The sequence below is a fragment of the Antedon bifida genome, chromosome 11, assembly GCF_963402885.1.
Source record: "Antedon bifida chromosome 11, ecAntBifi1.1, whole genome shotgun sequence".
Taxonomy (NCBI): Eukaryota; Metazoa; Echinodermata; class Crinoidea; order Comatulida; family Antedonidae; genus Antedon; species Antedon bifida.
In genome coordinates this window covers 3,573,895-3,585,833 of record NC_136236.1, presented here as the reverse complement: position 1 = coordinate 3,585,833, position 11,939 = coordinate 3,573,895, and the positions used below count along the sequence as shown (strand labels likewise).

The following is an 11,939-nucleotide window of genomic DNA, read 5'->3' as shown; positions in this document are numbered from 1 at the left end:
ATGGACACCGCGAAGAAGGGTATTTGACGCGCGTACACATGACGATATGACGTTTATACGCGCGCGTACACATGACGATATGACGTTTATACGTGCTACGTAGTCGTATGCAATTTTAAGATTAAATACACGTTATTTATTTTATGACCCCTGATTGTCACAATCATTTTAAGAATTATTATACAGTATACATAATAGACCTGTCGAAATTTGGTATTGATTTCTGCAATGAACTTTGCCACGCAGCCATGTGTAACTCTCACATACAGGCAATGATTTTAATGTACTTCAAAATGTAAGCAACAGACAAGAAGTCGCCATTCAATGAAAACTCATCTACTTATTAATACAGCGAATGTTATGCGTGTATTTAACTATACGCATCAGGACAAAAGAAAGTGGAGGTCAGTATGGACGCGCGCGCCACACCGCCCGTTGATACCGGTTGAGTAAACACTTAAAAACGTCAAGTACTATTGCAATTTCTAGTTCGTATATTATACCATTAATACATAGTTAAAATCATTTCAATCACTTCGCGTGTATTTAAGAGTTCTACAGTAATGTGTAATTTATGTTATGTCATGCGCATGTGTAATAAACCCACACTATCAGATAACCTGACCTTTCTAAAGGACGACATTACGTCGTATTCATATTTCCATCCATGTTTTTGATGGCGCAACCAATCAGAGCTCAGAAAAGATACACGTGCCATAAATTTGCCCTGTGGAAAACAGGCATTAATACTTGTAATATTTTAAAATAGTAATAATATCAAGAATTTATTTTATTAATTTTTAAATTCGAAACAATAATTGTTATTGACCAGTGCGTGTCTAGAGTTTAAACCCGTGATTCAAAACAAATTCAATTGAATATATATATATAAAATATAGAAATAAAAATATTTAAATTCGAAACGAGGAGAAAATACACAACAATTATTACAATCAAAAAAGTCCTCCCATTTTGAGATTTTTTCGTTAAAAATGCATCAACTGTAGTTTAATGGAGTTTTTCTAGATACGCATTCTAACTCACAAATCACGATGTATATTAAAAAGCGATAATAATTATGTAGCCTATCTTCTGCTACTGGTCTTATAAGCCGTAAATATCGCGTATTGTATTGATGATAATATAATTATGATATATCGTCTGAATTCTGACGGCGTCATATGTAGGCTAGGATTGTGGAGATTATGCGTTGATAAATAGACCTCGCTAGATTGTATTAACGTGATGAATTCGAGGGATAATGACATGGAACGCGAGGTTTTAAGCGTTGTTTAATCCGTCAGTGACGTACATGAATAAATATGCAAATCACACGCGCGCGTACGAAATATGCTGTGACGTGTTCATTATTCCTTGATCGCGCGACACTCTGTGTGTAGGTATGCTGGTCACTAATGATAACTATCAGAATGGTGGTATTGATAGTATTGGACATTAATGTTATACTCGTGGTTCACACTAATGTAAATTAAATTCATATGTGAATCAGCAGCACTATTAAACTGCGTTAGTAGGTCAGGTCATCGTATTACACACCAATAATTGAACACGCTGTAAATAATAACAATGAAGATGAGAAAAGATGAATATTGTATCGATTTTGATGGTTTAAGAATAATTGTGATTGCTATGACAACATCAATGTGTAAGATTGGATGAATGAAATATTTAACATTGTTATCATGTTATAGAAAATATGTTATACGTGATCACACTCGAGTTGTCAATATGATGCGTCAACCAGGCTGCGTTTGTCTGTCTCATCCGTTCAGACTGCGTTTTAATGTTGTAATTCAAAGTTACACAATAGGCCTGTACGGACTGATTGACGACTAGGAAATCACAGATGTTTGTTGCTGGCAACGCTCTTTCTAACGGGGCCCACCAAACGCAACCGCAACAAAACGAGTCGAAAGAGATAAACATTATTGCCGCGCGATAAACGATATGCAATAATGTGTTTGTGTTATCCGATCGATATTCACAAACGAAATTAAAGTATGTTACCTTAAACAATTATGATTAACAATGGCATTCGACGGATAATTGTCACTAATACGTATATGCCGTTAATTAGATAATATGAAACGTCAATGACGTCATAAAGCGGCGGTTGAAAACGAGTCAGTGTGGCTCGTACCGCTTAACGACCGTGACATGTGTTATTGATGCGGCTATGACAATAGATCATTTTAGATTTGGCGTATTAAATTAAGAATAGGGCTTAAATTTTTAAACGGGTTTTCCGATTGCTAAGAGGTGCTTCACCTCGATGTAGCATAAGGCTCGGTAACTCTTTGATTTTGACACGAATGTGTGCGCAGCATGGAAGAGTAACACAGCTCTGTTGGACATAAATGGCCCGTTCATGTTTCGTCACGAAAGTGACACAAAACCCGGCGATTTCAAGCGCTGATTGAATGTGGTCTTTATCGACAAACAAGGCGCAACGCGGCGACGTAGGCGCGTGCAACGTACGTGAGGATCTATAATGATGATTTATCGTGATAATGAAACAATAAGTTATTTACTATCATTTATTTCATTTGCTGATTCCGTGCGATATGACGTTGAACCATGGTGAAAATTATACTATCTCGCCTTCTTCAGGCACATCCATTGATTACTCTGAGTGTGTAAAAAGTACAGAGAGTGTTTTTACACATATAAAGTGCAATGCATGATGTGAACATGCTATGCTCTCTGCGTATCTAACGTGTAATTACAATCGTTAGTGCCATTACGTGTTAAGCTATTGCTGGCGTGGAGTTCACTTATATCTTATAGTTATTGCGTAATATACTACGGTTGTATTTGCAATAAAAAAATTTGCCAAATGCTGTATCCATTTAATTGTAGGCCTATGTATTTATTTGTTCTTTACACTTCAAAAGTTCAAAAGTTATATACGTAAACAGAAATAGGCCTACACCACCAACATTGTGTAAAAAAGGAAATAAATGAAATTCAGAAATAATAATAATTGTTATGATTAGTTATTGAATGAAATAAGACCCCTTTAAAAAAGAGTTGCGCCACAGGAGAACGTGTTTTTAGGCCTAAAGATTTGAAACTGAATTTGAGGCAATATTGAAAGGGTAACTCCAAGCTTAATTCTATTGATACTAATAACACACTTTTTTTCGTGAAAGAGGTAAAGCATGAAATAAGCCCATTTTTGCGCTACAGGACTGGTTTTAAATGTAATATGATATGAAATTCTTCTCATTTTGTGTTTCCTTCTCTCTCAACAAATCATGTCGTTACTGTATTGTTCCTCATACATCATTAACTCTTAACCGACCCTTGTGTCATCGAAGTCGGGGTTCAAATCCTAAATGAATAACAAGTAATTACTCCAACGTTCTTGATGTCAGTTTCTTATCATACTACTCGCTAAACAAGGCGCCAAGTAAGTGACGTTATAAGTCGACCACGCGGAAAATGACGTCAGATGCGGAAAGTACTGTAGTCGTGGCAACCATTTATAACTCATTTTCCCATACGGAAGAACGCTAATGATATGCATATTTTGTAATATAAATTATTCAACACAGTAAAGTAACGATTTTTTTGTGCGGAAAAATTAAATAAATACGGTAATCGTTAGGAACATGTTGTGATATTTATTGACAATTTAATATGTATTACATATTATATATTTCTATGTTTTATTCATCGTAGAAAGAAAATATTAATAATTACTAATATGAATTAATAAAATTGTAGAAGTCCGATTTGCTTGTTTGTAGAGTGCATGACATAAAAGTACACCCCTACCAATTAATGGACTCTATCCATGTCGGTAACGCCCCCCCCAATCCCCCTACCCCTTCACACCAACCTTTGCGCATATCATTAATATTCATTAGGTACTACTGCAGCAGTAATACATAATGAATATTAATTAAATAAGTTCATTATGATTCTTAAATGTTCCTTTTTTTGTTATGAAAAATATTACTTTTGTTATATCGTTCTAATTTCTGTGATATTCATCGTACAAAGATAATTATGTTGAAATAGTAATAAAAGTAAGTTAATTGAAAGTAATTAAATAACGAAAAACGACACCTATGTAATGTGACAATATTGTGAGTGTAAGTAACACCAAAAGTAAATTTCTTGTGCAGTCCTACGAAGTAAGTCTGCGTAGGTGCGTCTCTTGGTTTTTTGACGCGAAATGTTGTGGTGAAGCTCTTTTCCCAGAGTGGATCTGTGGCATTCTCCCTGTCAAAAAACCTAACCATGCGCTCACCTCCGTTTTTAAAAAAAATATGTTTATTATCAATGTACTTATATTTGTTAATCTTAAATATATTACGGGTAATTTTTATATTATCATAATTTCATTTGTTTCATCGATACCTTCAAGTCGTATATTAATATTTATATGCCATTAATATTCGACAACTTTTGCTGTGGGCCCAAATAGATCAATAATCATTAAGTCAACTCAAATGTATTATAAGTTCTCAGAATGGTCTTGCTTCACATAGGTGTCATATTGACTTCTATCGAAGAACATTATAGGCCAATGTTCTTTGCTTCTATCAATGGCTCATTAATATTCATTAAGTCATCACGTACGTGACGTCGTCGTACATTTACCAGCCAGCAGCTGACGTCACATCATTCACGTGACACAAAATGGCGAAAGTACAGGATGTGTAGGCCTGGAATTATGTAACGAAATCCTAAAAAATAACCGTTATCTTGCAGAAAAAGTTGTGAAAAGCATTTGTTGTGTGAGTAATGATGCCTATTGAAATAGTTTCAGTGTATAGTTTGTACAATTTTTGATGGAAACGTGCTTTTTCTCGATCGAAGAAGACATGGTGGTACAAGGCGACGAGAGGGGGAAAGGGAAGAAGACAGCGCGGCTCGCTTAAATGGTTGAAATACGACGTGGTTGTGGCCTAGCCTAATTATCATAGTAAGTGCAACTAATATTATTGTATACTGATCGATCAATAATTTTTGTCCATAACTAGTTTGGAGGCTGGAATGTGTTGTGATATTTATGTTTAATTATTGAGTTTTGAGTGTTACTGTTAGTAAGGTATTTGAACCACCATAATGGCATATGGAATTAATAAGTAATATAATAATAATAATAATTATTAATAATAACATCAACATTGGTAACATTAATTCAGAATTGTCACTATAATATCTTTTTACTGTTTATAAAAAATCACCTTGGGACAACTACCCACTAGGACAACTATCCTACCCCACCGGACAATCACCCTTCTAGGACAACTACCCTTTTAGGACAACTACCACCTGGACAATAACCCCCTGGACAATAACACCTGGACAATCACCATTCTAGGACAACTACTCCCTAGGACAAATACCCCCTAGGACAACTACCACCCGGACAATCACCCTCTGAACAATCACCCTTCTAAGACAACTACCCCTAGGACAACTACCCCTAGGACAATTACCTTTTAGGACAACTACCCTTTTAGGACAACTACCCTTTAGGACAACTACCCTTTTAGGACAACTACCCTTTTAGGACAACTACCCTCCAGGACAACTACCCGCTAGAACAATTTGTTGGTGGAGTGCATACAATTTTTGATTTAAAGCCACTTGAGACATATAGGAAATCAATCAGTTAGTATTCATAATGTACTCGGCCCTGCCAATTGGTTGTTCAGCAAGTTATTTTACATTATATTTTGATATTTAATATGAATCTAGAATCATACATAATACATTTAAATAGAAGTGTTGTAAATATATTAGAATTTTTTGTAAATGATTTATTGAAACTGTTTGTCTCCAATGTGATAGGCCATTGCAGGCCCACTTCTACTACTAGCTGCTACTGCTAAGCCAGGCTAAGTTGTAGGAGTACTGTAGTTGGCCACTGACATGAAGCCGAGCCATTTTTGATTGATTTTTGCGCTGCTATTGTGCACATACCTTGTATTTCGACTGTGAATGTTTTAAGGAAGGTTATTATTGATAACATCTTAGAATATGTCAAATAAGTATTTAAATGATGATTTTATAGACATGTTTCCTACGTTATCACAGTAGTATTTTTATGTATTCCTAAAATGTAGATTGGACTGGGAGTTCTGTTACATGGCATTAATATCTTCAATACATATTAACTATAGCAGAAGTGGTGAATCGTGCTTGTACCTGTACATGTTAACCATATAGCTGAAGTAGTGATACAGGTATTTGAGACAAGGCATGTTAGCTTAGCTGAAACACAATTAATTCAACAGATAAGTTTATAAAGAGATTATGTCGTATCGACCAGTTGCATACAGTAGACTGTAGTGGATTTGTTACATGTAGCAAAAATTAAGTTGCGAGGTTGAAACAGTTGGAGGCATCTGCCCTCTACTAGTACTATATGTGTGAATAAAATGAAAGATTAGTAATGTGTTATGTTGTTTAAAACTATAATGATTGAATTTGTTTCAGGTGTGGAGAAATATTGCCCCATTTTCTGAAAAGGACACCAACGGAGGAATGAAGGCATCTGTGCATTTGTAGTAATTGGAACAAAGCAATTATTGTTTTGTGTATTGGCATTTCATTAGGACTTGAGACCAGTGTTGTATATCTGTGTTGTAGTCAGCCAATGCAATGATTATCCAATCATACAGTAGTAGTTGGCGAACCTGTTACAAACTGATTATAGTATCATGTTTAGCATACATAACGTTTATTCAGGAGAACAGACAGATGTAGTTATTGCTTGGATATTGACTGATGGAGAACTTGATAACACCTGATGAAATATGATTATAATTTATTGAGACAAACTGAAGATTATGTACAGTAATTTTGCGACAAACAGTACTGTTATTCAAGTAAACCTTTGCAACGTTATATTTAATCAAAGTTTATCTCTATACATTGATGAACTGTTGTCAGGTGACGTTGACATCTCTACAACCAGTATTTGATCACATGGTGACTTGTGACCAATTGTAAACATAAATAACATATTTTCTGAGTAACCCCACTTAGAAATGAATTCCTGTAAAAAGATATTGTATTTGAATAGTAATTATATGAATTGATAAATGAATTGTTGTGGGTTTTCTTTTTGTACAGAGGTTTTGAAAGTAAGAGGACTACGAGAAAGGTCAACTCTCCCAATACTGGATGCTTTGAAAACTGGAAACTCTTTCAATCTAGACTGTAATTGAGGTGCAGAAGTTAACCATTAAGAACACATTCAGAATACCAGAGTTTACGGGAAACCAGATATAGAGGAGTTGAGTAATGGGAGAGTTGACTATTCTGCATGGGAAGGATTAGTTGCGTGTTGTGTTTGCAGGTGATATGTGGACATATTACGTAATGTGTAACCAGATTATGAATGCAAGTATAAGCAAGAATGCACCATTAACAAAAGAACGAGCAATGCCTTTTTTAATTGATAATACATATTAACTTTCTATATCTTTCAGTTACGTAGCTGCAAGTGATTGCAAATAATTTCAAAGATGAGCCAGCCTTCTGATTGCGTTGAATGATAATACGCATATATTTTTATGTCTTTCAGTTATGGAACTGCAAGTGAATATATATAGTATCGTCTGAAGAACATACAGTATCCTTTACACGAATGCACCATTAACAAAAGAACAAGCAATACATGTGTTGATAGATGATAAGCATTTATTCTTGATGTCTTTCAGAAAAAATGATGAGCCGTCAAAAGAAGTGATGAGACGAATTATAGTATACAGTATCCTTTAGATGAATGCACCATACAAAATAACAAGCAATACATGTTTTGATTGATAATACGCATATATTGTTTATGTATTTCAGTTACGTAGCTGCAAGTGATTATATACAGAGCCGTCAGAAGAACTGATTGCGTGATAGACAGTCATAATGTACAGTATCTTTTACATGAATGCACCATGAACAAAAGAACAAGCAGGACATGGTTTGATTGATAATAAGCAATCATTATTGATGTCTTTCAGACAAAAACTGTATTTTTGAGATGTCAGAAGAAATGATAAGACAAGTTATAAAATAATATAAATAAACCGTTTACAATAGATCAAACAATACATTTGTTGATAATACGCATGAGATATTGCTGTGTATTTGCAATAACACGAAGTGGTTTGATGAGCTGTTGGAACATGTTCTTTAGGTTTTCTGCTAGTTGTTGTTGTTAAAGTACTATTAAACAAAGCCATATACATGGCCGTAGTTGCGTGCTCAAATTCGAGGTAGTGTTTACCGACTGACCAACCGACATAGTGAGCTGTAGAGTCGAGTTAGCACGCAACTAAAAAAAAAGTCGTTGGCCATATAGTTGACCTCCGAACTTGAGTTGGTGATTGGTGTCTGACCTGATTCCATAATACGACCCACATAGTATTGAAGCTGACCACATAACATGGTAATGATGTTGACAACCCCGACACGATGTTGACTATGGTAATCATGGTGAACCTAACTCCTATATGGTAATGAGGTTGACCCTTGTATATTGTATTGATGTTGTGACTCCTATATGACCCCCCTACATGATGCTGTAACCCCTATATGATGTAGTGATTGATATGGGACGACTAACTCCTAAGTGTGACCCCGTATATGATGCTGTCAGTCCTGTGATGTAATGCCTCCTATATGATGATAGACTCCTATCCTTTATGTGATGCTGTGAACCCTCTGTGATGTAGGGACTCCAATGTGACCCATATTTGATGGGATATGATGATGATGGTATTGCTATAAGATGTAGACTCTTATGTGACCACTATATGATGGCGAGACTCTTGTGACCCCTATGTGGTGATGTGACTCCCATGCGACCTCATGACTCCCGTGTAACAAAAGACTATTAATGATATGACCTTGTGACATATGGCCTATTGTAATATATGATTGTGACTTCATGTGACACGGTTTGACTCCACTGTAACTTCATGACCATCCCATAGCGATATGATATGACCCCATAGTGTGACCCATGTGACTTTGATACAGACCATATGATCCCATAGAGAGACCAAATCATCCAATAGAGACCCATATCCTCCAATAGAGACCCATATCCTCCAATAGAGACCCATATCCCACAGTAAACCATATCCCACAGTAAACCATATGATGCCATAGTAGCCATGTGATGTCATAGTAACCATATGATGTCATAGTAACCGTATGTCATAGTAGCCACAGTAACCATTTGATGATATATGCCATAGTAACCATATGATGCCATAGTAAGCCATATGATGCCATAGTAACCACAGTAACCATATGATGCCACAGTAACCATATGATGCCATATGATACCATAGCAGCCATATGATACCATAGCAGCCATATGATGCCATAGTAACCGTATAATGCAATATTAGGCACATTAACCATTTGATGATATATGCCATAGTAACCATATGATGCCATAGTAAACCAAATACCATAAGATGCCATAGTAAGCTTAAAATGGCACAACCATACAATGCCATAAATAACCATATGACATAGAAAACCATCCAAAGTTAACCAACCAAAGTAAACCAACCATAGAAAACAAACCAAAGTTAACCAACCAAAGTAAACCAACCATAGATAACCAACCATAGATAACCAACCATAGATAACCAACCAAAGTTAACCAACCAAAGTTAACCAACCAAAGTAAACCAACCATAGAAAACCAACCAAAGTTAACCAACCATAGTATGCCATAGAAAACCAACCAAAGTTAACCAACCAAAGTAAACCAACCATAGAAAACCAACCATAGAAAACCAACCAAAGTAAACCAACCATAGAAAACCAACCAAAGTAAACCAACCATAGAAAACCAACCAAAGTAAACCAACCATAGAAAACCGACCAAATTAAACCGACCATAGTATGCCATAGAAAACCGACCAAAGTAAGCCGACCATAGTATGCCATAGAAAACCGACCAAAGTAAGCCGACCAAAGTATGCCATAGAAAACCGACCAAAGTAAGCCGACCATAGTATGCCATAGAAAACCGACCAAAGTAAGCCGACCAAAGTATGCCATAGAAAACCGACCAAAGTAAGCCGACCAAAGTATGCCATAGAAAACCGACCAAAGTAAACCGACCAAAGTATGCCATAGAAAACCGACCAAAGTAAACCGACCAAAGTATGCCATAGAAAACCGACCAAAGTAAACCGACCAAAGTATGCCATAGAAAACCGACCAAAGTAAACCGACCAAAGTATGCCATAGAAAACCGACCAAAGTAAACCGACCAAAGTATGCCATAGAAAACCGACCAAAGTAAACCGACCAAAGTATGCCATAGAAAACCGACCAAAGTAAACCGACCAAAGTATGCCATAGAAAACCGACCAAAGTAAACCGACCAAAGTATGCCATAGAAAACCGACCAAAGTAAACCGACCAAAGTATGCCATAGAAAACCGACCAAAGTAAACCGACCAAAGTATGCCATAGAAAACCGACCAAAGTAAACCGACCAAAGTATGCCATAGAAAACCGACCAAAGTAAACCGACCAAAGTATGCCATAGAAAACCGACCAAAGTAAACCGACCAAAGTATGCCATAGAAAACCGACCAAAGTAAACCGACCATAGTATGCCATAGAAAACCGACCAAAGTAAACCGACCATAGTATGCCATAGAAAACCGACCAAAGTAAACCGACCATAGTATGCCATAGAAAACCGACCAAAGTAAACCGACCATAGTATGCCATAGAAAACCGACCAAAGTAAACCGACCATAGTATGCCATAGAAAACCGACCAAAGTAAACCGACCATAGTATGCCATAGAAAACCGACCAAAGTAAACCGACCATAGTATGCCATAGAAAACCGACCAAAGTAAACCGACCATAGTATGCCATAGAAAACCGACCAAAGTAAACCGACCATAGTATGCCATAGAAAACCGACCAAAGTAAACCAACCATAGTATGCCATAGAAAACCGACCAAAGTAAACCAACCATAGTATGCCATAGAAAACCGACCAAAGTAAACCAACCATAGTATGCCATAGAAAACCGACCAAAGTAAACCAACCATAGTATGCCATAGAAAACCGACCAAAGTAAACCAACCATAGTATGCCATAGAAAACCGACCAAAGTAAACCAACCATAGTATGCCATAGAAAACCGACCAAAGTAAACCAACCATAGTATGCCATAGAAAACCGACCAAAGTAAACCAACCATAGTATGCCATAGAAAACCGACCAAAGTAAACCAACCATAGTATGCCATAGAAAACCGACCAAAGTAAACCAACCATAGTATGCCATAGAAAACCGACCAAAGTAAACCAACCATAGTATGCCATAGAAAACCGACCAAAGTAAACCAACCATAGTATGCCATAGAAAACCGACCAAAGTAAACCAACCATAGTATGCCATAGAAAACCGACCAAAGTAAACCAACCATAGTATGCCATAGAAAACCGACCAAAGTAAACCAACCATAGTATGCCATAGAAAACCGACCAAAGTAAACCAACCATAGTATGCCATAGAAAACCGACCAAAGTAAACCAACCATAGTATGCCATAGAAAACCGACCAAAGTAAACCAACCATAGTATGCCATAGAAAACCGACCAAAGTAAACCAACCATAGTATGCCATAGAAAACCGACCAAAGTAAACCAACCATAGTATGCCATAGAAAACCGACCAAAGTAAACCAACCATAGTATGCCATAGAAAACCGACCAAAGTAAACCAACCATAGTATGCCATAGAAAACCGACCAAAGTAAACCAACCATAGTATGCCATAGAAAACCGACCAAAGTAAACCAACCATAGTATGCCATAGAAAACCGACCAAAGTAAACCAACCATAGTATGCCATAGAAAACCGACCAAAGTAAACCAACCATAGTATGCCATAGAAAACCG

The 11,939-nt window shown here is 36.5% G+C and overlaps 1 long non-coding RNA gene across 1 annotated transcript; it reads left to right on the top strand.

Annotated features, from left to right (window-relative positions):
• The first annotated feature begins 4,665 nt into the window (after window positions 1-4,665).
• On the top strand, window positions 4,666-7,093 carry LOC144856018 (uncharacterized). The gene is made up of 3 exons (XR_013614896.1): window positions 4,666-4,957; window positions 6,108-6,227; window positions 6,481-7,093. It is a non-coding gene; the product is annotated as an uncharacterized LOC144856018 (long non-coding RNA).
• Window positions 7,094-11,939: the final 4,846 nt, after the last annotated feature.